The sequence below is a fragment of the Tamandua tetradactyla genome, chromosome 3, assembly GCF_023851605.1.
Source record: "Tamandua tetradactyla isolate mTamTet1 chromosome 3, mTamTet1.pri, whole genome shotgun sequence".
Taxonomy (NCBI): Eukaryota; Metazoa; Chordata; class Mammalia; order Pilosa; family Myrmecophagidae; genus Tamandua; species Tamandua tetradactyla.
The window spans coordinates 12,325,242-12,351,349 of record NC_135329.1 but is presented as its reverse complement, the minus strand read 5'-3'; the positions used below and the strand labels follow the sequence as shown (position 1 = coordinate 12,351,349).

Here is a 26,108-nt window from a genome sequence, read left to right as displayed (position 1 = left end):
TGATTATGTCATCCCCTCTTTAGGAGACCCCCTGCTCACTTAAGGACAAGTTCCTCCAACTGGCATTCAGGGTTCCCCAGGGTACAGCACCTATTTACCTCTGAGACACATTTCTTCTTTTGTAACTGGCAGTTTGGCAAACATCTGCCCTATTCTTTCCCACCTTGGCTAAAAGGTAAGCACCATGAGGACCAGATATTTCCCTGTATTGTTCACGTATGTACCCCAAGCACATGGAAGATTGACTGGTACATAGTAGGTACTCAGCAAATATTGGAAAATGAATGAATTTGCTCATTGCAGACTCTTTCACCTGGAAACCCCTCCAGTCTTCACAACTTTATCCTTTCTTTAACATCTATCTTACATGAAAGCTTCCTGAGTCCTACTTTATTTTTCCATGAGACAATGTGAACAAATTGCCTAATTTGAAAAGAAAACCAGCAATTAGAACTTTAAAGATTTTAAAAGCTGAAGTGTTGGTAAAACAGTTACTCCATTAGAACTGGTCAAATTATTGTAATGCCTTTTAGGATAAATACACTTATATTCATCCATTATGGTTTTAAGTCAGATATACATAAATATCACAGATTGGTAATGCCTATTTGATTAAAATGAGCAAAGTTACTCAACTTCACTCCATACTCTACAAAAGGTTTGGGACCTAGTCCAACTTAAATTTCAGATCACACTACATTCACAGTAAATAAAGAAGCTAAGACTATAGATTCTGGTGTCAGACTCACTATGTGAATAACTTGGACAAGTTAACCATTCCATGCCTTGGTTTCTTCATCAGTAACTACTTTATTAGTTAGGATAGGTTAGGCCATGCTGCAGTAACAATTAACCCCCAAATGTCAGTGCTTTGTCACAACAAAGTTTATATTTTGCTTATGGAAAGTCTGCTGCATACACAAATGGTAGTCCTAAGCAGCTGTCTTCAGTTCACTGATTCAGTGATCCAGATTGGCAGAAGAAGAGAGTTACTGGAGAACCACAGAGTCCCATTTCCAACCTGGAAATGATGCTGCCAATTCTGTTCATATGCCAGGCCAACCACAAGAGGGCTGGGAGGTATAGTTTTCTAAGCGCCCAGAATGGAGGAATATGAAATGGGATTTGGTGAACTTATACCTCTGTCATATCTACTTCATCAAGGTGTTGTGTATACTGGATAGACAATAAATAGAGATCTAGGGATATACCTGACATATAGTAAGCACTCAATAAAGTAAATTAAGTTGCTACTATTATGATTCAGTAACATAAGAGCCTTCTATTCTAAAATTTCCCATTGAGTGAAAATTCAGATTGAGTTAGAATTTAATGACTGATCTCTGTGCATTTGAAATTATCCTGTTCCTAAACATGCTGAGAAAAGATACTTCAAAGAGTCAGTGCAATCTGCGCATATGACTCAGCCCTGGTGCATGCTGTGGATAATTATTGAGCTCACTGTGCTTAAGCTTGCCTTGAAAGTCCCTAAGAAATGCATTCTGTACACTGCTTCTGTTTCAGATATAAGGTTTGCTCTTGGATTTTCTAAGGTCTTCCCCCAAACATCATCATTTTCATACCATTTATTGGCAACCTCTAGCTCAAAGCAAATACAAAGTCATATTATTTCCAGAAAGCTATAAAAATTTAAGTAGAATAAATAATCAGGATTTCTGTTCAAAGATGGACATCAGACACAAAATTAATAAATAGGTAACTTACAGGGAGAAGATAATGGCCAAGACTAAAACAAGAGATTAACATCTAGAATATATAAGGAATGCCAACAAATTAATAAGGAAAAGACAAGAAGCAACATAAAAATACAAGAAGCAAAAAACATGAATAGGTAATTCACAAAAGAATAGCTAAAGGAAAATAAAGTGATTGTAATCCTACTGGTAATCAGAGAAGCACGAATTAAAGTACCGTAAATTGGCAAAAATTACAAATCCAGATAAAATCAAGTGTTAGCATTATTGTGGAAAAGTGACCATCCTCAAGCACTGCTGGTGTGACTGTAAACTAGTGCAGCCTTTCCAGAAGAGCAACCTGCCAATGATGTAAGGATGTTCGCCAAAAGGCAATTTAGCTGTTCATCCCTTTGGGAATGTGAAGTTATTGTCATGGATACCTGCTATGGAACCCCATGTGACAATCACATTCAATATATAGATGTAAACGGAAAGACCTGAAGAGCATAAATCCTAGGGAATGTAAGAAATACAACGTCAGTCTTAGGATATCACTTATGTAAATTAAACACTATTTCTTAGGGAAAATTCACAAAACAACACTCTCTATATTTTTAAGGGCACAGAAATAACCAAGGGCATTATTAATGGGAATAGAGTGGAGATAAGGAAATGAAGGAAACAAAAGAAAACAAGAGCAGGGCCTTAGAGAATAATGAGGTATTTGCAATGTCCCCTTAGGGGACTGGGGAGAAAGGAGGAACTCCTCAATTTCTCCATTTGGAGAAACTTCTGATTTTTTCACAAGTAGTGAAAAACAAAATTAATGGACCAAGCCCTCGATTTGGGGGTTCACCCCTATGAAACTTATTCCTGCAAAGGATAGGCTAAGCCTACTTAAAGTTATGCCTAAGAGTCACCCCCAGAGAACCTCTTTTGTTGTTCAGATGTGGTCTCTCTCTCTCTATGCCAACTCAGCAGGTGAACTCATTGCCCTCCCCACTACTGGGACATGACTCCCAGGGCTGTAAATCTCCCTGGCAATGTGACACAGAACTCCTCGGATTTGCTGGGACTTGGCATCAAGGGTTTGAGAATGTATTTTTGACCAAAAGAGGGAAGAGAGAAATGAGACAAAATCAAGTTTCAGTGGCTGAGAGATTTCAAACAGAGTCAAGAGGTTATACTGGAGGTTATTCTTATACATTATATAGATATCCCTTTTTAGTTTATGGTGGAGTGGAGTGGCTGGAGGAAGTACCTGAAACTGCTGAGCTATGTTCCAGCAGCCTTGATTCCTGAGGATGACTGTATAAAGATATAACTTTTACGGTATGACTGTGTGACTGTGAGGAAAAAAAGAGCAGGGCCTTGTACAGCTGAGTGATGATAATGTGCTTCTCATCAGGAGTACAATAAACTCAACTCTCTACCCCTGAAGGTCCACAGACACCCACACATATACATACACAAAGTAGCTAATCATTTGCAGGAATTAGTACTTCTCCATGAGATTCTTCCTAAAATTACTAATAGATTGATTGATGTGTATAGATAATGGAATAAAATAGGCTATGGGATGATGGGAAACGAAATTGAATAGACTTGAAAGCAAATAAAACATACTGATGTTGTTACTTATTTTTAAACTGCTAGTGAAGATAAAAATTTTTTCTCAACACCCTTTAGCAGTGAGCTTTCTTTTTTTAAATTGAATTAATTGATAATGTTTTGAAACGAGAAACCCAGATCCTAAAATATGAGGCAGCCCTAGCAGAACATGTTCAAAGACTTTAAAAATGTAAATTACATAAATTCATCATAAAGGTTAAAGTGTAACCTGTCACCTTAGCTCACTCTGACACTTCATTTTGGCTTTCTTAATTCTGGTGCGTGTTAATTTTGGCATATCATTACTCTATTCATAAGACAGGATGTGCCCTACAATGATTCATCAATAAGAACGTATTCTTTTTGTGGGGGTGTTTTAAGGACACAGGTGAGGTTAAGGTACAAAATGCATGCTAGTACTTGTTCTTAATCAACTACAATAAAAAATGGGAGGGCTTTCTTTCCAGGTTTGAAGCACTCAAGGCATATAATTGTGTTGTGGCAATGTTTTACAGGCTTTAAACTGGACTATTATCTGATTTTATTATACTTAATTTTTTTTCTTTTCCCTCTCTCCCTCCTTCCTTAAGAAAGAAGAGAGTCTGATTTGTACTCCTAGGTTTAATATTTTTTACATATTCAAAGGTAACACTACGGTCTCATCAATGTCATTTCCTATTCTCCCCAAGCTGCATTATTGAATTAACGAAAGCCCCAACTCAGATGTTCCCATCACACAAATTAGTGCAACAATATTAAGTTCAACTTCAGCGAATTCAATTCACCCAGCTGTTTCTGAAACAACTAGATGTTGGAACTAAGGTAGATTTTTCTAGCCTTGGAGGAACTTCATCATTGCAAGATATAAGCAGTACTTGATAAAGCCAGTGAGAGAACAGTTATATTTTTCAAGACAGAAGGAGAAAGGAGGTGACTGGAAAGAGGGAAAGGAAAGAGAGAGAGAGAGGGGCAAAAAAAGGGGAAAGTTGAAAAGGGACAAGGGAGGGGCAGGAAAAAGGGTAAGGGATAGGATGGGGGAGAGACCGGGAGGGGAGAGTGTGGGTCAAAGTTAAGGAATGCTATAGAACAGGGCTAAAATAATCCAAAATTAGGAATACAATACGCACCCAACAAGTTCTACTCTGTAAAAAATAGTACTTAACCAACTCTCTCTGGTATCTTCCCTGGGATTTATTTTCAGTAGCTGATCTAGTAGCACTTTTCCAGCTGGTCTCACAACCCCTTATCTGAGTGGAGGTGTGAAGTGCATCCAGAGATTGTTCCCAGACCTCTGAGCACTCTCAGTTCTAAAAGCTTTTAACTTCCTCTGGCAAAGGATGCCCCTGGGCCGCTATTTCCAATTGTCAGCTGAGCCCCAGGGCTCACCACACATGACCTCCCAAGCAGGGGAACAGCGTGTCTCAGTTTTTCTAGGTCCACGGTGACCTTTCCCCATTCAGGGCTTCATCTCTGTTTTGTGGCCTGGCCTCTACTACTCCTCCAGAATCTTGCCAGAGGCTTTGTCTTCTTATGCAACCTGTTCCTGCTTATGCACAGCAGATTCTTGTCAGCATCATTGTAAGTCTCAAGACTTAAGAAATCTCTGGCAAGAAGCTATGGAGGATTAGCTGAGAGTACAAAATGGAGATGAAACTCTTGAAAAAGCCAAATCTTAAGAATCTGGCTAAACTTGGTCATTTGTTTTTTCTTCCTTAATATTAACAATGCACCTAGGCACAACAGGAGAGTATTAAACAAATTCACAATGTTCTCTTCATGGCAACTAAAGCCACAAACCAAAGGCTTTATCTCAATACCTGCAGAGCTTTAGAGCCCCACATAACACCCAGGCCACCTCCATGTCCTTTTTGAGTGGGCCCTGGCTTCCTCAAAAACATAGTCTCTCTCGGCATCTCACCAGAAATTCCATATGTATATATACATATTTTCATATATATGGAAATATAAATGGAAACGGGTGTGTAAGGCAATAAACAAATGTTGAGATTGCGTCCACACTAGCCATAAGGTATTTTGGGTACAAACAATCATTATGTGATATTAGAACCAAAGAATATGAAATTCAAATTTATCTCCAAAATCCGGCAACCTGTTTACTTCTGATATCATGCTGCACAATAGGATTTCTTTCCTTACAGTTAAATCTTCCTTCCAAAGACACTTTAATATAGAACAAGAGTAGACTGCTTTTTTTTTTTTGAAGGGGACACAACTTCATGTTATTACTGAAATCTACTCACCTTTCCTCATTAAAAAACAAAACAAAACAAACCTTGGTAAACTTGAAGACAGTCGACAGTCTAGAGTTTTTAATAACAAAAGACAAACAGGTAGTGTTAGTCTCTTTTTGGAAAGGTCAGTGGATGCTATCTATTCTTTGAATACTGATTGGCTGTTTCAGTTAAATGAGCAAGGGGAAGTTATTTAAACTATTATTTATAGATGACAAAGCCTGGTAATTGCTCCAGCAAACTCCTATGCCGCCTGCTAATACGCATTTTGCATTTTAAACCTCTGGCTAACTGAAGGTGTGCACGGTATGGTTACAAATGGAGAGCTCTTGGTCTTTTCCTCCCTCTGAGATACATACTACAGTTATTAAATGAGAGTGAAGAAGAGGGTTAATCTATCAATAACATTATATTTCATCCACTTATTTAACACATTAGCTGTCCTAGCCTTCCATTAGTACAGAATAAAGAGGGACTAACATATTTCAATGTAAAGACACTTGAACATATTGGGATGTAGCTGGTGAATGACGATCCATGAAAAATTAGTACACAAGACTCAGCATTGACTAACAAGGCTGAAGAATTTAGTGAAAAGATCCAGCATCCTATCCCACCTTTTCTTTCTTTTAGTGTTGTTCACTGTCAATAAATAGCCAAATAGATGGCAAAGATTGTTTTGGAAAGGTGATTCCAAACTGTCTATGAAGAAGATAAACAAAAGATTGATAATGAGTTGTATTTCATTACCTAAAAGGCACATCCAACACATTTAGTAGAGAAGTTACTGGGGCTAAGTGTACCTAGCAGTTCACTTTTATTAATACACATAGTATGAACAGGAGTTCTTCATATTTACTATACAAAATAACAAGGTGTTAGGAACAGCCCTGGTCTACCACACTGTGCCTCAGTACTAGCCCTAGGCAATTATTTAGGTCTTACTGTCCAAGGGTATTTTGTTCCAAACTTGTTGACAATGGCTCCTAAATTTCAGCCAGAAACTCCTCAGTCCAGGTGCTTCAAACTTCCAATTGCTGTACACTGATGCCTGCTTAGAACCCAACATATTAGTTGGTTCTCTATTTCTCACCTGCTTTACTGACAACTAATGGGATCACATAACTCAGGACCTCTTCTTCAGCTTTGGCTTAGGACACTGCTCCCTAGCCAACCTCATCTCCTTACACAAATACCTAGTCTTGGTTTTATCTTCTGGGCTCAAATTTTTGTAGGGCTGGCCCTAGCATAATTAACTGATAGACAGAAAGCATCGCCCAGCCACACCCACTCTTCTGTGGTATATACACACTGTCCTAATGCATCACCTTGCCCATTCCCTGCCCCCTTCCTCTGTGGGTGGAGACTTATTTCCAGGTCTCTTCCCCAAGAATAATCTTCTGAACTCAGTCTCCACCTCTGCTACCTTTGCCTCCTTTCCATCAGCAGGGTCTCTGAGGCAGTAGGCAACGGTGTAGGGTGCTCATAATTTCATTTCTGATCTTTACCCTAACTGATGCTACTTCACATTCCAATCTCTCCTTCACTCTAGTTTTCCTCTTGGCGTTCCCATTTGACATTTTTTCCCCAAATCTTTTCCTCACTGTCCTTGTTGCTGTTGTTGTCTGAAGTCATGCATTTGGGGGAGAAAAAAATATTTCTTTTACCTCTTCTATCCTATTCCTCTGCTCTTATCTTTTCCCAATTCTTCAAATTAATGGTTGTGTAGTTAATTAAAAATAAGTGGTAATGTTAAAAAAAAAAAAAGAAGGTATATTATTAGATGGTAAGCATCACTAAGAATGGTAAATTATATGTAGCAATTTCGGTCATCTGTTCATAGAAGTGTAGGAGATACAGGAGGCGTCTTCAGTTTCCTTGTCTGTAAATATGAAGGAGTTGGACTAGATGATCTCAGATTATCTTCAATTCTCAAATTCTGTGACAAGATTTATGTGCAGAAAACAATAGCTTTATAGAATAAGAACGATCTCAGAGGTAGAAAGAATACCTGGAGACTATCCTTTCTCCACTTAGACTACCGACATGAGGCTGGCACTGTAGATAAATAGACCCTTGCCTCTGTCCTTAAGAAAGACACAATCCAAGGAGAGCATGTCACAAAAGGAGAAAATCAGATGACTTCTGAGGAGGGAGCAAGCAGTGGAGTCAAACGTAGTTGAGAAAGAGGGTGAAATCTAGGAAAAACTAATTGGTTTGAAAAACAATCAATTCTAAATAGTGCATTAAGGGGAAATGGAAGATGAGAACACAGAGGTAACTAACAAAAGCATAGTCAGAGCAATCTTTTCTATTAGTGTTGAGAAAGGAGCCAGGAAAGGCGGGGTCTAGCATTTAGCACCATGGTAGGCAAGCTAGGAATCCATGCTTGCTCACTCTTGTACTAAATGCCAGATCCCAGCCTCTCCTGGATGCAGGGTGGTCAGGTTGGTGTTTTTGGAAACACTTATCTCCCCAATACTCTGATATATCTAAAATATGTGTGCGTGTATGTGTGAAGTACCTGAAAGATATCTGTGAATTCATTCTCTATCCACCCTGCCCCAGAACAGGACTACAGAAAAATCATACTTATTCCCCATGAGCTACAGCTCAGTAGTTTCAACACGAGAAGAAAATATTGAGTTGGTTCTCTATTCCTCACCTGCTCATATCAGAAGATATGAATTCATATCCTAAGAGGCAAATCAAAGGAGCATAGCAATGAACGCCAGAAGCCAAGAGGCTTCAGGGTCCTGCTCTGCTGAGAATGAGGTGAGACACGGACTGCTCCGTGTCTCAGTTCTCTTTCCCTAGTATGAGGACAGGGAAACTTGATCTAAAAGTCTCTATGGATATCTATACAAAATAATAATTTATTCAAAAAAAAGTTTACTGAGTGCTGACTATTTGTCAAGCACAATTCCAGGTCTTAGGTGTATAGCAGTGAACAAAGTCACTTGTGAATTTTTCAAATTTAGAAACAAAGGCTAGTAATCTGCTTAAAAAAAAGAAAAGAAAAGAAAAAACTACAGCCCCCTGAATAGTAAATACAAGTTGAGAGCAGGAAGCACTGGGTGGCACTTACCTGTGCCAGCCTAGCCAAGGATATACATACAAGACATGCAACTTGCTCCAAGCATGTAATGAGAGAATAGAGGATGCATGTCGGCCAAGAAGTCAATTCAGCATGTAATGTAACACATGCCACCTGGCTTCTGGGATTACACCAACTGGCATAATGCTTCTAAAATCAATTGTTTGCCCTCAATGCTGACCCAGCAAAGGGATTAGCACTACACTATAAAAACATTGAAGTGGGAGAACAGGCACTAGAAAATACGCTGGGATAGAACCATGGTAAACAGGTAACAAATTTGAGCCAGCAAACCAAAAATTCTCTTAATAATCTTATGTACACAGTGGGGATTCCTGAAGATGCAGGCCCAGGGTGGTTAGTAGGAGTGGCCTGTGGGGAGCCCTGAGGCCCAGTAGACTCCTTTCTCCTCCTTGGGCTGCCCTGGGGGTTTGCCCTGGTGGGAAACTCCCCCCTCAGTCAGGCTGCCAAAATTATACCACTGTTTCTCAATCCACATTCCCTGGCATGTGTCTTTAAAGCCCCCGGGGACCTGCACTAGGCTTTCTTTTGTGGGGGGTGGGGGAGGGGAGGGAGGGAGCATTATTATTGTTAGAACTTATTTTGAATATAAAAAGGCTCTCTTTCTTTTTCTTTCTTTTTTCCCTCCTCCCATTTGTATCCTGCAGGTCAGGACCAAAGATTGTGGATGCTACTGTGGGTCTCTTCTATCTAAAGGCCTGAGGGAAGACTGCTAATAATGAAAATATTTCAGTGAACTATAAACTCTAATATCTGAAGGTCTAGAGAAGAACCTGATATTTAGTCATTGACACTGGAAGCAAGGACAGGGGCACAGTCACTTTGGATCTGGAGCAGGAAGGCGCCCAGGTGAGAATGGAGATGGGCCTGGTGGGGACACTGCAGGTTTGCAGCTGGACCTCAGGTGGGGGTGTCTGGGGGGAGGCGTGGGCTGTCCCATAAAGCAACTGTGCATATCCGTCTTGGACCTGAGGGTCACAAAAGTAAAACGTATTATTTATTGAAGTATTGTCACTTTGATGGTTCATCACGCACCAGCTAAACCCCTTAAGAAAGTGGCACTTTATCACATAGTTTTATCAGTTTTGGAAAATGGCCAAAATCAAGAAACAGAAGAATTAACACACAATGCCCATATTATTATAAGGAGTGTGATAAAACCAAAATAGCACCTTACCTCTAAAAAAACCTTTTTTTTTTTTTTTTTAACATTTCCTACCATTTTCATATCCTACTGTTGTCCATAACATTTCTTGCCTTCTATAGTATTCTCTTGGACTCTACAGTGATGGCCTGGGTTTAATCCTGCCTCAATTATTTACTTGCCCTGTGACTGTGGGCAAATGATAAAAGCTTTCTGTGCCTCAGTTTCTTGAAGTAGAAAACAGAATTGTTACTAACTTCCTCATGGGTACAAGTGTCCTGAGGATTAAATGAGTAAATCCCTTGGGTCTCAGTGAGTGCTCAGTCAGGGTTAGTGGTCATTATTATTCAGAAGGTTTGGGAAATTATCCTGAATGGATTTTCTCAAGACTTCAGGGCCTCTAGTGAGAACCCCAGAAAGGGAAGGGGTTCTCTGGGGAAGGAACCTAGGAAAAAATATTTTTAAATTGTTTCTATTAAACATTGAAGATAGAAAGCCTAAGAAACAATATTAGCAGTCACTGTAAATTCCTCCTTAACCCCATCTCTCTCTCTTCCTAGAGAAAAGAGTACCGTAAATTTTGTTATAATTTCTTTCCTTTTCTTTATAATTTTTACAAGATATGCATGTCTCCCTAAATAATATATTGTTTAATTACGTGTTTTTTTAAATGTTTAAAAAAATGAAATCATATTGCTGGAGATTCAGCAATGTTGATACAGGTAGTTAGAGTCCATGATTTCCATTGCAGTTAAGTATATCACTGTATAACTGTACCACCATTCATTCATTCATTCATTCATCCATTCCACTGTCAATGAATATTTGGATTGTTTCCAATTTTCTGCTAGCATAAACAATGCTGCATGACCATTTTAAGGTGCATGAATGACTTTCTCCAGAAGTGGGTCTGTGTTCATTATTTCCTTCCTTCTCTCTTTGGGGTGTATTCTGCTATTCTTTTCTTAACTTCTTAAGAGGGACATTTAGATAATTTATTTTTAGTCTATGTTCTATTCTAACATAAGCATCTGTGAGCTATAAATTTCCCTATAAGGACAGCTTTAGCTACATTTCATAAGTTTTGATATGTAATATATTTTATCATTCAGTTCCAATTTCAGTCTAGCATTTCTTCTTTGACCAATGAGTTATTTAGAAGTGTGTTTTAGAATTTGCTAGCATATAGATTAAAAAAAAAAACACATCATTGTAGAATAGTTTTAGATTTACAGAAAAATTACAAAGTTAGTAGAGAGAGTTCCCATATGCCCCACAGTCAGTTTACCCTATTGTTAACATCTAATATTAAAAATGGTAACATTTGTCACAACTAATGAACCAGTACTGATACATATATTATTAAAGTCCATACTTTATTCAAATTTCCTTCCTTCCTTCCTTCCTCCCTCCCTCCCTCTCTCCCTATCTTCCTCCCTCCCTCCCTCCTCTCCTTCTTTCCTTCCTCTCTCCTTCCCTCCCTCCCTCCCTCCTTTCCTCCTAAATGTCTCTTAAATGGGTTTTGCCTGATGTTCTTCCTCATGATTAGGGTATGAGGTTTTGGGAGGAAGACCACAGAGGCAAAGTACCATTCTCATCACATCATACCAAGGGCACAGGATCACCCGGCTGAGGTATTGTCAGGATTCTCCACTGTAAAGTTAGCTTTCCGACCCCTCCTTTCTACACTGTATTCTTTTGAAAGGAAGTAATTTTCTGTAGCCTACAGTTAGGGCGTGAGGAGTATCTCTTTAAGGGGGAGTATCTCCATAAATTATTTGGAACTTTCCTGCACAGGAGATTTATCTCTTCCCTCATATGGATATTTTTGAGTTATCTTTTTGTTATTGTCTTGTAGTTTTTTTGCATTGTGGTAAAAAATTATGTGCGGAATTATTTAAATTCACTACCAAGTGTGCTTCATCACAAGATATGTGGTCAATTTTCATAGACGTCCATGAGTCCTTGAAAGGAATGCGCATCTTCCAAATGCTGTGTGTGACATTCTCTATGTGTGTGTGTGTGTGTGTGTGTGTGTGTGTGTAGTTTAGTTTAAGCTTATTAAGTTCAATACTCCAATCTTCTACATAGAGATTTCTATAAAGAGATTTATCTTCCTGAGCTATCCTATTATTTCTGAAAATGATATGTTAAAAACTTTTATGTTAAAAAAATTTATGGTGGATATGTTAATTTTTGCTTTTGAGGTTGTGCTTCCATATACGTTTAGAATCATAGCACTTCCATATATGTTTAGAATCATACCTTGTGGATTTATTATAATCATTTTATAGTAATCCTCTTTATATCTAGTACACGAGCTTTCTTCTGGTTGATATTTGCCTGGTCCATCTATTTTCCTTTCTTTTACATGCAAACTTTCTGAGTCCTAATGATTTTTATTAGTCCTATAAATAGCTTATAGCTAGCTTTTTTCCATTCAATTTGATAATCTACTTTTAAGTGGAGAGTTTAGTCCATTGACATTGATAGTGATCAATGATATGTTTGTTTTCATTTCTACCTTCTAATTCCGTCCTTTTTGTTTTTGTTTTCCTTTCTTGTCTTCTTTTAGATTAACCAGAATCTTTTCCTTCTTCCAGTTTTTCCCCTAAATTCAGTTTCCTTCATTTAGTATTTATATTCTTCTAGTGATTACCCTAAAAATTTTCCCATAACACACTCAATTTACCTCTAGTTAATCTAAATCTATACTTTCTTTCCAAACAATATATGGACCTTAGGCTACATTATTATCAACTGAATGATATACCAATTCTTTTTCAAATGTCTTATTGACATGTATTATTTTATACAGTAATTATTTGCACAGATTTTACCTGCAAGGTAAACATATTCTTTGTTCACCATTCTGTCTTGCATCTTAGACCTCCTCTATGGGCTCACTTTCATAATTCCTAACGTATAGCCCTTAAACTTTCCTTAAGTGAAAGTCTGTTGATAGCACTCTCTCTGTTTTTGTTTGCCCTAAAATATTTTTATTTCATACTCATTCTTGAAAGATAGTTTGTCGCATATGTGGTTTTTTCTCTCAACTAATTTAGGTTATTATTCTTTCTTATAATTCCCATTGTTGTTGAAATTTAACTGCTGGTTTAATTGTTATTCCTATCTAGATAATCTTTTTTTTTTCTCTTGTTCATGGACTATTCGTCTTTTTTGAGTTTATGAACCATTTCTCAGAAAAATATTTTTAAATGTATAAAATAAAATAGACATAGGATTAAAAAGGAGACCTATTATATTTAAATATAGTTTTACTGACAGACCCCAAAAAGTCCATGGATCAAGCTGGTTTTAAGCTCCTGCCTTTGATATTCTGCAATTTCAACATGATGTGTCCTCCTTGGTATTCACAGTGGTCTTTGAATTCAAAGATTAATATTTAACATTCTTATTTGTTATGTCTTTGCGATTTCCCTCACCATCCTCTTTTTTCTCCATTCTTATTCTTTTTCTCACGTCTCTTATCCTAGTTTTATTTTCCACTGTATTTCCGTACTGCATGCTGGATAATTTCTGCAATTTTACCTTCACTAATTCAAGTGAATATAATCTGATGCTTAACCCATTCACTGATTTTTTTTACTTCAATTATATTTTTCTCTCTTAGAAATTATTTTTTATTCTACATATCTGCTTGTTCTCAGTTCTTTTTTGTTCTATATATCTGCTTGTTCATTTTTATAATCACTTCTTTTTAACTCATATTTAATTCCCACCCACTTTATTTCTTTAAAAGTACTTATTCTGGGGCTGTGTGATGGTTGCTTGGTGGCAGAATTTTCACCTGCCATGCTGGAGACCCCGGTTCAATTGCTGGTGCCTACCCATGCAAAACAAACAAACAAACAAAAAATGTACTCATTTTGTTTTCTGTTTTGTCAATTTCAGTTACTGAGGTCTTTGTTGATCAGGTTCTGCTATTATTCTGCTGGTTCTTGCTGATAGTGCCTTGTTTCCACGTGTGTATTATGAAGTAAGCTCCGGTTTCTTAGAATTTTACCTGGGAATTCTTTGCGGACTAGTTGCAGGTGTTGTCCTTTAAAAAGTATTTTCATTGGCTTTTGCCAGGAACCTTGGGCATCATCAATCCAAAACTATGTTAAAGAAAATTCTTGGCTTGAAGTTTTTCAGACACTCTGATAATATAAACTTGGTTTGAAAACTTGCATGAGAGCTACTTTGTGGTTGTGATTTCTCTAGACTTTTTTCCGCTCTTATACCCAACATCAAAGTCAAGGCAAACATGTTTCTTTGCTGTCCCCATTTGCAGGATAAATTCATTTCTAGTAGAGCAATTTGGGATCCCAATTTTATCTGGAGCCCTCTTATTAAGTGTCTCACTTTAGGAAAAATCTTGGATTTGTCTTCTGTTCCTTGTATACAATAAATTATTAGAACCTAAATTCAAGGGTATCATGATAAGGCAGATGCCCTTGGGTGGAAAGCTGATTATAGACCTCACTTATTTCTCTGGATTCCTGCTTAAAGGTCATTTTTGGCCTCTGAAATTATATTACTTTATGTTTCACAAAACATTTTATTTTATTTCCAGAATTTATAGCCAAAAGATTTGTTTCAGTTTGCTAAAGTTGACAGAATGCAATATACCATAGATGGGTTGACTTTTTCAGTGGGGTTTTATTAGGTTACAAATTTACAGTTCCAAGGCCATGCAAATGTCCAAATTAAGGCATCAATAGGAAGATACCATTTCTCAGGAAAGGCTGCTGACCTCCAGGGTTCTTCTGTTGCATGGGAAGGCACATGGCTATGTTTGCTCATCCTTCTCTCATGGTTCTGGTCTCTATGGATGTCTCCAAAGTCTCCGGGCTATCCTCTCTCTCAGCTTCTCTGAGCTCTTGGAGTTTCATCTGTCTTTTACCCTCTCATAAAGGACTCTAGCAAGGAGATTAAGAACCACCTTGAATGGGCTGGGTCACATCTCCATCGAAACAACCTAACCAAAAGGTCCGACCCAACAATAGGCCTGCCCCTACAAGGCTGGATTAAGAGAACATTACCTCTTACTGGTACAAAACAGCACAGGGTTGTTTAGGTACCTACAAAATTTTATTTATTTATTTACTTTTGTTTAGATACTTAATGTAACTAGGAGAAAAAGAAGTTGGAAACTTTTCAGAAAGTTTTCCAGATGATACTGAGGTGGAGACAGATTTGGTTACTAAATTGTTCTCTAAACTATCCAATGGATATATTTCCCTGATTCCTGCTAACAAAAACAACAATTTATAATCTCTTTCATCCTATTTTCATCTTCCCATTTAGGTTTAAGAGTAAGACATCTAAATTGTTAAGAGGAAACATTATAAGTCAATGTTCCAGGCCCATTTTTTATAGAGAGTATTTTTGGTACTTATAGAAAAGAGAAAAACTAGCATTTCTGAGCACTTGCAAATCACAAAGTACTCTGTTTTGTGATTTCACATACAGTATCTTTTACTTCTTCCATCGGCCTAGCAAGTTGAGTATCATTAGCTGTATTTTTATAGATAAAGAAATAGGCTCAGAGAGATGAAATAAATGGGCCAAGGACATACATCAGCAAGTACTGAAGCTGTGTCTTGAATCAAGACACACAGCTTGATCAAGTCAGTGTAACTCAAAAGAATACGTTTTCTCTTCTATATGATCTTGTCCCACAGAAATATAAAGTATTATACATCTACCCTCCCGGAATCTACATTTTCATTGGTAAACTGATGTGCTTAGAAATGAAAAAACAGAGGTGAAAAAAGAGTTAGTGACAAGCTCATGGACTCATGCCAAGACAATGATTAAATGGGCACTGTAAACCAGAGTCTCTGGTTCCAAATGCCATCGTTAACCTAAAACAATTTTTTTTTTGACAGAAAGTCTTAACTTGGGCTAATTATGCACTAACGTGAAGAACATGATGCTCATCATAGCGGAAATTGCTATAAGCAAGTTGCTGCTCACTTACCAAGTACAGCAGCCCACAGCACACCTTCGTCTAACTTTTAGCAGTGCCTTTGGGATTCTGCACGGGAGACTTTTTTTTGTTTCCATGTACAAGGATTTTGTAAATGTGCATTACACTTGCCCAAAGCTACTTCCATATTAGGCAGACTAACTTTTCAACAACTTTTGTGTGAAAAATATGCTATGCTCAACCCGGTGCCTTCATTTCTGCTGGTAAGCTGACCAGTGGCCTGTTCCAAATATGCTTACTGAGGCTTTATGTCCAGTGAGTGCCAGATTTTACAGACAGGCTATTCATGTCCAAATGGTACAACTTATATGTGTAATAAGAACGGACACCAGTATTTTGTTCAATGACAATTCACTGGTGCACCTGGAGGACCCTAAGCCTCCCGACAGACTATCCTCACCCTCACCTTGAAGAAACCATGTTCCTTTAGGTGCTTCAGTGTGAATCTACATGTTTGCCGAATAGGGGCCACACTGCTCGTTGGCATTCTCATATTATAGAAGTATTTCCCAGGCAAAAATTTGGTATAAAAATGGACAAAAATCTATCTTGATAACTTTCCCCTTGATGGGGAAAATTCCATCAAGATTTTATGTTATTACCTACAAATGTACAGTAAGAGGCCTGACCAAAAAAACTTAAAGCTATAAAAATATAAAGCAAAGTCCAACACAAGCACCAACAAATAAAAACTGAGGTAAATGGACTCTGGCCGACTTGAAGGACAAGAGGGATGGCTGCTTTTCATGCATCTTGGGATTTCATAAAATCATGATACTCACAGTTATAGTGTGGCTGGAAGTTCAGATGAAACAGCCTCACAGTCTGAGTGGCAACATGGACTGTTGCAGGAAGCCCAAATGGGAAGGCAGGAGCCTGGGGTTTCTGTCTTGGCTCTACCATTGATATTTCTACAACTGAGGGGAAATAACTGAACCCCCTGTGTTTCTACTTTCTACTTCTTTTGCTGTGAAACTAGGGGACAGAAGCTTCCTATTCCGAGATATTTCAAGATCCATGGAGACAAAAGCTGGGAAAGAAAGATGGGAAAACACTGCTCATCATTAGCACAAGTCAAAGGATTCCTTTTGAAGAATGAAGGCACTTCTCACATCTGCCTTTGTGGGCAGGCTGGCTCGCTTGATTGGGGTGTTAAGTCTGTTTCATCCCTGCATGCCTCGTGAGGTGCATGTGCTGTACTCAGATGTCTCACAGATGTGCCTCTGGTCCCAAGATATCCTAGGCAAGGAAGCCCCAGGTGATTCAGTGCAGCCCATTTTTCCCTGTAGGCAAACCTATCAAGTCAAGCTTTTACAGCTAATGAGAAAATAGAATTTTCTTTGTTTTTCAGGATAACTCAAGTTCTAAATATGTTTCTTGCAGAAGCATTCTTATTGGTATTATTGTGGCTTATAAATGTTAGCACATCTTCCCCAAAGTTTTTTTTTTAATGTCAATGTACCATTTGAGAAAAGGGAATAGGAAACTAATTGCCCTACTGTTTTTTAAAAAAAGAGCAAACATTGCATTTGACCTCAGAGACTTTGATGGTAAAATTCAAATCTTTCTGACTGTCTTTTCAACAGCACAACTTTCTCCTGGTATAAGATTCTCATTTTAACTGTCTACGATGCAATCATACACAAATTGTGAGGGCAATACTGAAGGTCATTGTTTATTTAGAGAGGTTTCTGTTTTCTTAGCTGAAGAACAATGTAAACAAAGTCAGTTTGGTCACTGTAAGCTAAGTTCTATCCAAGAAAATCTTGCCTAGAAAGAGGTCAGTAACCTTCCTAATCTTAAGGACCACCAAAGGGTGGTAACTTCAGGAGCTGAGGAGAAGAGGCTTGTTATAGAGTCAGGAAACTGGCAGATCTAATCATGTTGATTCCCTGCTTAAAACCCTCACATCAGGTGCACAGGTGGTTCAGTGGTAGAATGCCCACCAGCCATATGGGGGACTCGGTTCAATTCCCAGCCCGTGTACCCCCCACCTTCACCCCCCAAAAAAGCCCTTACATGGCTCCCAGTTGCTCTTAGCATGGCTTAGGAGGCCCCAACATGATCTGAATCTAGAGAACCTCTCAACGCCATCTTGTCCCACTTGCCTTCACACTCTAATCTCCAGTCATCCTAAACTTTCATACTGGCCTCTGGACATGCTGTTCCCTTTGCCTGGAACACTCTTCCCCATGCTTTGCCTGGCTAGCCCTTACTCAACCTCAGTTCTTAATTTAGATGTCTCTTCCCCCAGAAAGCTTCTCTTGACTTCCCAAATCTGGGTTAGGGATCCTTCCAGGTGCTCCAGTGCACCCCATACTTTCCTCTTATAGCACTTATCAAACTGTACCACAACCCCCACTGGAATATCAGCTCCTCAAAGGCAGTGACTCTGACGTCTTCTCCTTGTTTTATTACTATTGCCTACAAGGCCTGGTACCTGGCAGGTGCTTAATATCTGTTGAATAAATGAATAAAGCAAAATAAGGGAAGAAAGAGAAAACTTATGCGGAAGCAGGGTGGAATGTTCATGGCAATAGTGTCATAAATCTTAGTGTCATCATCTGTTTTAAATAGAAGGTATAGCATGACATGGCCCTACTGTCCTTGTAAACTGCAAAGATTATGTCCCTTTGGTTTTCCTGAGCAATAGATTGGAAGGACAAAAAAAAACAGAAAAAATAATGACCCTCTTGCATTTTTATGCCACTTTACAGCTTTTAAAGAGCTGTCATGTGACTCTTGCATTAATTCTGGGCAGAACTGGTATTACTCTCATTTTACGCATGAGGAAACTGAGGCTCAGCAATGCGTGACTTATCGAGGTCACAGGTTTATTAAGTAGTTGAGCCAGTGCCAGAGATTAGGCCTTCAGACTCACAGCTGAGGGTGGATTTGGGCCCACTTAGCCTAGTATGTATATACAGCACCAGGGGCTCAAGAGAGCAAAAGTTTTAGCCTCTATCTCAAACAAAATAAAATCTATTCAAAGCAAAATTGTATTATGTGCCTAATTTGTTCTCCATAGATACCATAAACAGAACTATTGCTTAAGAGCAAGCACTTTGAAAGCTAAAGGATGAACCATGGAACTGTATAACATAGTGAATCCCGTTGCGGAGATGAAGGTGGCTAGTAGCACAAATATAAGCATGTTCTTCCATGAAGAACACTATTACAAGGTGTTAATAATAGGGTGGTATATGGGAAAATATACACCTAATGAAAATTATGGACTATAGTTAACAGTAATATTATAATATTCTTTCATCAGGTGTGAACAAAGATACCACCAATGCGAAGTGTCAATAATAGGGGGTATAAGGGATGTGAGGTTTTTCTTTCAGGAGCAGTGAAAATGTCCTAAAATTGATTGAGGTGATGAAAGCACAAATCTGTGATTATACTGAAAGCTATTGATTTTACACACTGGATGGACTGCATGGTGTGTGAATAAAACTCCCTAAAAAAAAAAAACTGATCCACGGGAAATGAAACAACAGCAACAACAACAACAAAAAAGAACAATTTTCTTGAAGCAAATTTCAGCTAAAAACAGGTGTTAGAAATCCAGTCAAGTTACCGGAGAGCCACAAATTATGAGTGCTTTAGCTTTTCCACCTGGCTTAAGGTATAATCTGCCAACGTCAACAGGGCATTGAGCTCATACTGGATATATCTTCTTGATTTATGTCACTGGGCACATGAAAACTACTACATTAAATAATCAATACCTTTTTACAGCTTTGAAAAAAGCTGTAAAACTATAGCTATAGATTTTTAAACTATACAATTTAATAACTTTTGACATATGTGTACATCTGAGATACCATTATCACAATCAAGATAATGAAAATATCCACCATCCCCTAAAGTTTCCTCTTACGCTTTGTAATTCCCCTTTCCCATAACTACCCCACTTACACACAATTTATTGAATTTTCTCTTTTATATTTCATATATGTGTGTCATACTCAAGAAATCTTTGCCAAACCCAAAGTCACTAAGATTTTTCCCTGCTTTCTTCTAGATTTTTAAAAATAGTTTTAGCTCATGCATTTAAGTCTACAATCTATTTTAAGTTAATTTTGTATATAATGTGAGGGAAGGACTGAGGTACATTTTTCTTTTTTTTTTGCTCATGGCTAGCCAATTGATCTGGCATCATTTGTTGAAATTATTATCCTTTCTCTACTGAATGCCTTGGCATCTTGGTCAAAAATTAGTTTTCCATATACATGTAGGCCTATTGCTAGACACTGTATTCTTGATATGTTTACCTCTTTTTATGCCACCCCCACACTGCCTTTTTATTGTAGCTTTAGAGTAAGACTTGACATCAGGTAGTATAAGTACTTTCTCCAACTTTGCTCTTTTTAAAAATGGTTTTGCCTAATTGTAGTCCTTTGCATTTACATAATACATTTTAGAATCACTTGTTGCTTCCTACAAAAACAGTTTCCTGAGATTTTTATTTATTTTATTATTTTTTTTACATGGTCAGGTACTGGGAATCAAACCCGGGTCCTCTGGCATCGCAGGCAAGCATTCCTGCCTGCTGAGCCACTATAGTCTGCCCGTTTCCTGAGATTTTAACTGGGATTGCCTTGAACTACAGATCCATTTGGGGACAAATGACATCTTAACAATATCTAGCCTTCTTATCTATGGACAATATATTTCTCCAGTTACTTAGGTCTTGTTTAATTTCTCTTTAACATTTTTAAGCATATAAGTCTTGTACATATTTTGCCAAATTTATCCCTAAGTATTTCATATTTTTGATGCTATTGTAATGGTATTTAATTTAGCTTAACTTTTTGAATAATTTTGCAATGGGAGGATGTAAACTTTTCCTTCTATTGTGCCTATCCGTATTCTCTCATCCTTCTGCTCAACAAATATTTTCTGTACAACTGCCACGTGCCAGCCTTGGAAGACTCCAGCCCATGCTGATGTCTTCCCTTTGACTCCCACTGCCTGCAATACTTAACCAGTACCATTTACTCTAATTGTACTACAAAACTTAACACTTCGTTATATATAGTGCTATGTCCTTTAATTGTTTCTTGTGCATATCTCACCTGCCCAACTAAATCTCAGTAAAACTTATAATGATGCTTGGAATATTGATAGGAAGACAGGAGATAAATCCTTTTCTAATGAAGGAACTCACAAAATTAAGTGAAAAAAAATTTTTCTGAAACTGTAGTCTGTGCTCAATTCTAATTTACAACTAAGCAGATTAAAAAACAAATATTAACTATGGGTTTGCTGACCTCAACAGTAACCAATGCACTAAGGGGTTCTAAGGAACTTTGGATTTGCTTTCTTTCCCTTGGGGAGCTCACAGGGAAGGAAAGCACTGAAGAGATGGGAGCTCACAGGGAAGGAAAGCACTGAAGAGATTATCCCCTGATATCTAGATGTCAGTACTGAAAGGAACCCATGGCCTGTTTTGGGGGAAGCCTAATTCCATGATGGCTTCTGTCCACTTTCCATTTCAGTCCCAGGTATGTAGAATTCAGACAAATAGCCATTAGCATCTGACTGAATCTGTTTACAAGATACAGGGAGATGTTTACAAGACACAGGCCAAATTCCACTCTCTATAATCCAAAAACTATTTTCAGTAATTTCAGATCCATTATTGGAGTCTGGCCCTGCATATTTCTCAATAACTGTTTAACATGATAGCTTGTTTTTAAGCCCTTGAACTGTAGGTGGGGGCTAGGGTGGGAGTTGTCCAGAGTAAATCAATCTCAAGCTTAATTACCACAAACAATGCAAGACAATTTAAGGAACTAATAGGCAGTGTTTCTTAAGTGGCAAGCCAGTAGAGGGTTGGGATATTATGCCACTGTCATGGTACATGCTTTAGGTAGAACAGGGAAAATGATGTCTACTAAGAAACAATGGCAGGGAAGGAGGCATTGGGAGTGTTGTGTTGTGACTCACACAGTGGCACATGTATCAGAGTCTACCAGGTCTAGAGATTAGAACATTAGACTTGAAAATAAGATACTTTGGATCTAGTCCCTGTTTGCAATTTACTGTATCATTTTGTGCAAACCTTAGTTTTCGGAGTTTTTTCAAGTCAACCATCTCAATCCACATTGCAAGCTTTAGCTAACAGAGGCTGTGAGAGTACTATGCAATGCTATATGTGGAGGATAGTTGCTTACCATAGATGCACTACAGAGAGTGCCACGGATAGCCCATCCATACTATTCTCTTAAAAATGAAATTAGGAATAATTATTTTTCCAGTTTATACTGTTTATTACTAAACAACTGTCACCATAGCCAGTTAATTAAGGAACATTAGTTCAAAATCAACCTTACCTCATTATAAAATTTGCTGACATTTATGAACCCACAACACGAGCAATAGATGGCAGATGTGCATTTTATTTCTTAAACCAAGCAACTCAAAGAATTCATACATATCTACTACCTGGATGCAAAAATCTGTCCTTCTTTAATTGCAAAGGTAATAGAGAAGCAGCTTATTAAAAATTAATCCAGTGATCCCGCTATAGAAGAGAATGCTAATGATTATATTGTGTGCGAGAGGTTATTTCAATTCTTTTGGAAAACTCAGAAGCTATTACCAAGATAGTTTTTCAGGTTTTAAATAGGTAGGCAAGTAGGCTGATAGAAAGATGATTGATAGACAGACAGACACACAGACAGATAGATAGATAGATAGATTTCACACTAAAAGACTCAAAGCACAAAGAATACCATGATCTTTTGGAACCAATGCTGAGAGTGAAATCTTTACCTTCTTAAGAAAGGGAAGGTGAGCTGTAACTAGCATGAAATGGCTTTCCAAAAACTCCTAACTAATCAAGAGGAAAGAGGGGGCATGGGCACTCTTCTGTTTTATTTTTTATATCTCCATCTCCCTCATATTTCTTCCTAGTTACTTTTGTTAACTAAACCTCCTTACTCCTCCTCAACTGCCAACATAGCTGGTTGGCTTTTAATGGTAGAGGGTGCCCATGTTACTTTCCTTAAGTTAAAAGTCCAAGTCATTTCTATGCTATTTTATACACTAAAAGTAAACCAGACTTTTTCTGTTACCTCAGTAGAAGATGTCTGCTGAGGAACAATTCAATATTTTCTAAAACTTTATTAGGGAAAACCTGCCCTTGCTTTGTCTGTAAAACACTATGGAGGGAAACCACATGTGAAAAGGGCTCTACCCTCCACCATTAACTTAAATGAGAACTCTACAGATGGAAGAATCTACTAATTCAACAACCAAGAGGCAGGCACCATGTAAGCCAGGCAGTGTTGCACAAAAAAGACAAGGCACCTGCCCTCAAGATGCTTCATTCTAGCAGCCATTCTCTACATGTCTCCAAGAGCTTAAATACCTTGCCTACTGCACTTCTCTACGCCATGGCAATCTCCTATACTGGACTCACACTGAGTTAAAGAGGTCCTCATGAGAGAGCTGAGCACACTTGATAACACTTATTCAGCAGTCAAGGCTCATACGCCACAGCTGCCAGTGACATGGACAATCAAAACCTATTTTTCCTTTTATTAACAATGTTGAATTCCTCATATGATGCACAATGTTACAGTAAATAGTACAGAATACCGGAATCGGTTGCCACCCTTCCTCACTCTACTGTTCCATTTTCCCGAGCCTAAGTCCTAACATTCTTTTCTCTCTTCTCTCCTTATCCTCTCTATTTTATCTTCTTTATATACTTCTCATCTTTCTTTTGCTAAGTGTGTGACAGTAATGTCCTCGTAAAACCAAAAATTCTTAAAATCATCTTTTTGGATTTGCATCAAAATTCAGCACCCAGCGGGTAGACTTGGACTGGGAAGCCGAGGGGTGCAGAGCAAACGAGATCGCAGATAAAACGAGCTGGATGGTGCACACATTGGGTTCATTATATTCTACCTTTATTTTGTAAATTCTCTTAAAAAGTTAAAATAAAACAAACACATTAAAAAAATCTACCATATCAACATTTTCCTCTGAAAATATGGCGGTAGGCTAAGGTAGGAATTAGCCATGGATTTGCAGGCCATGACGGAAATGCATTAATTTGTATTCATGAGTCACTTACTCTTAAAATAAGGAACGCCTGTCTACACCCTCTCTTTCACTTCTCCTTACCCTTTTCCACACAGAGATCATACTTGAATCTCTGAGTTGGGTATTCACCAGGTTTTTAAATAAAGAAATCAATGATATTCCATCTGAGACCAACTCTGCCCACAGTCACTTTAAACAGTCACATTTTAAAAAAACTGTTATGAATTAGACATATTTAAAAGGACAAACAATATTCAAATACTTAAAATATTTGTGAAAGAAAAATGAAACGTGGTGATCCAGGCAGTTTGCTCTGCTTGCTAAGTAATTTGTCCCATTCTTCTCTATGATGATGGGGCCCCATGCATTGACCCCCGCCCATGGGATTATTAGGGGATTACTTGTGTACCAATATGGGATGAGAGAGGTCTTTGGGAAAAGACTGGAATCTGAGACCTAACATTTTTTCAATATAACCAAAGCTTACTATCACAGAAATCCAAGTCGGCTCCAAAAAAAAAAAACTGTTCCCAAAAATGTTTCTGGCACACTTGCATTTTGGATCATCCAGGAAGCTATTTTAAATTACTTCATATATAACCATGACAGATTTTAAAGCTCAAAACACAGGTGTGTATCAATGTTGCACAATTCTGCGCTAAGGACAGAACATGAGATCATTCCACCTAGAAACAGACCCAAACACAAATACTCAACTGGGTTCAGGTGTATGGCTTAGTCTGAAGGCAAATTAATTTACCTCTGGGGTTTTGTTCTGATATAAATATGCTAGGTTCAGACACGGAGTTTTGACATATTAATGAAACTATAAACTGGGTGGGGCATTTTTAGCTGACAAGTATTTTATATACCTGCCTTTTTGTTCCTTTAAACCTCTTTAAAGACCCATTTCTCAATGTAAATGGATTATAGCCACCGATAATTTAAATAGCCCTGTTTATTCTTTTCAGCCTCAATAAACCTGAGAGAGCAGCACAAATGTTTCAGGACAGTAGAGACACAAAGCTTTTCAATCTCATTACGAGTTAAGAAAGCAAACTATCAAAATAGGAAATTAAGAAAATAAGTGACTTAATTAAAGCCACCGTATGAAGTAGTACGTTCACTTAATCCAGTGATTCATTTGACGTGAAATATCTCTTCCGTGTAAGGCATTACGCACTAAGGTTTCATGAATTTTAAATCTACTTGAGGAAAGAGAGAGAAAAAATGGATAGGGAGACAGAGAGATACTGACCTGGAAAATTCAACAACAGAAGACAGTCCAGGCAATCTGCAATGGTCCTGGAAGTTTCATTAAGGTTTTCACAATAAATAAGAGATTTATTTCATTTACAAAAGAAGCCTCATAATAGCAAAGGAAGTACAATCCAATTGAGCAAGTGTACCCTTGTCACCTATGCCCAAAGGCAAACTTTTATTGTTTAACAGCCCAGAAATTAGTTTTTTTGTGAAAATGAGTATGAACGAAAGCGTTGTTATGTGTGACACTGTAAGAAAAAAACTACAGTGTGACTCCCTAATATTAAGCCATCCCAAGAGGAAGAAATTCTATTATTTAAAAAAAAACTATGCAAAACACAGCCACACACACATAAACCTAAATAGGAGATGCATTTGTATGCCACTACCATTTGGTTAACAGATATTGGTGTCTGTCCTCAGCTCTCACAAACAAATCAGTGTACTTTATTTTTGTGTGACATCTTCTATACAAAAGTAATATGAAAGCTGTGTAGCTGGTTTGACAGTGTGTTTGCAAATCTGCATAAGAATCATAGTGGAGGGAACAACTCTCAAGCCTGTTTAGATGCTGTCTGAACCAGTGATTAGCTCCATGATGAGATGGCTCGTGGGCTGGAGAAATGTTCAGCCTTTTTAAAGTAAACCCAGGAGCCATCATATGTTATATAGTGTAGCTATTGCTTATTTACTTCATAGCTTATTACTATATGGCCTCTACTTATCTTGAGAGAAGAAGGATATTTTGCAAATTTTTCTAACTAAAGGGATGTTTTAGATTAATGGGAACCACTAATGAAATACTTAAAAAAAAATACAACTCACTTTTAGATCCAAAAGAACTAGGATCTAGTCTCAATTTTATTACTGACAAACTCTGCAACTGTAAACCAGTCAGGTGACTCCTCTGGATTTCAGTGGCCTAACATACAAAATAAGTATGTGGAATGGGGGGTGGTGG

The 26,108-nt window shown here is 37.9% G+C and overlaps 1 protein-coding gene, 1 long non-coding RNA gene and 1 pseudogene across 8 annotated transcripts in view; 1 reads left to right on the top strand and 2 right to left on the bottom strand.

Annotated features, from left to right (window-relative positions):
* Positions 1-26,108, bottom strand: part of BABAM2 (BRISC and BRCA1 A complex member 2) — a 626,549-nt gene that overhangs the window by 156,388 nt on the left and 444,053 nt on the right. The window lies entirely within an intron of this gene.
* Positions 1-26,108, top strand: part of LOC143677024 (uncharacterized) — a 156,949-nt gene that overhangs the window by 55,619 nt on the left and 75,222 nt on the right. For 2 of the 3 annotated variants that reach the window (XR_013172347.1, XR_013172345.1), the window contains exon 4: positions 9,326-9,527. This is a non-coding gene — a long non-coding RNA (uncharacterized LOC143677024). Of the gene's footprint in view, positions 1-9,325; positions 9,528-15,719; positions 16,927-26,108 lie in introns of those variants that run through there. The other variant, XR_013172346.1, reaches the window with a different exon arrangement.
* The window catches only part of LOC143677019 (single-strand DNA endonuclease ASTE1 pseudogene), a 65,208-nt pseudogene continuing 50,344 nt past the window's right edge, over positions 11,245-26,108 (bottom strand). The window contains exon 2 of the transcript XR_013172343.1: positions 11,245-26,108. This exon is cut by the window's right edge and continues 17,461 nt beyond it. The product of XR_013172343.1 is annotated as a single-strand DNA endonuclease ASTE1 pseudogene (transcript).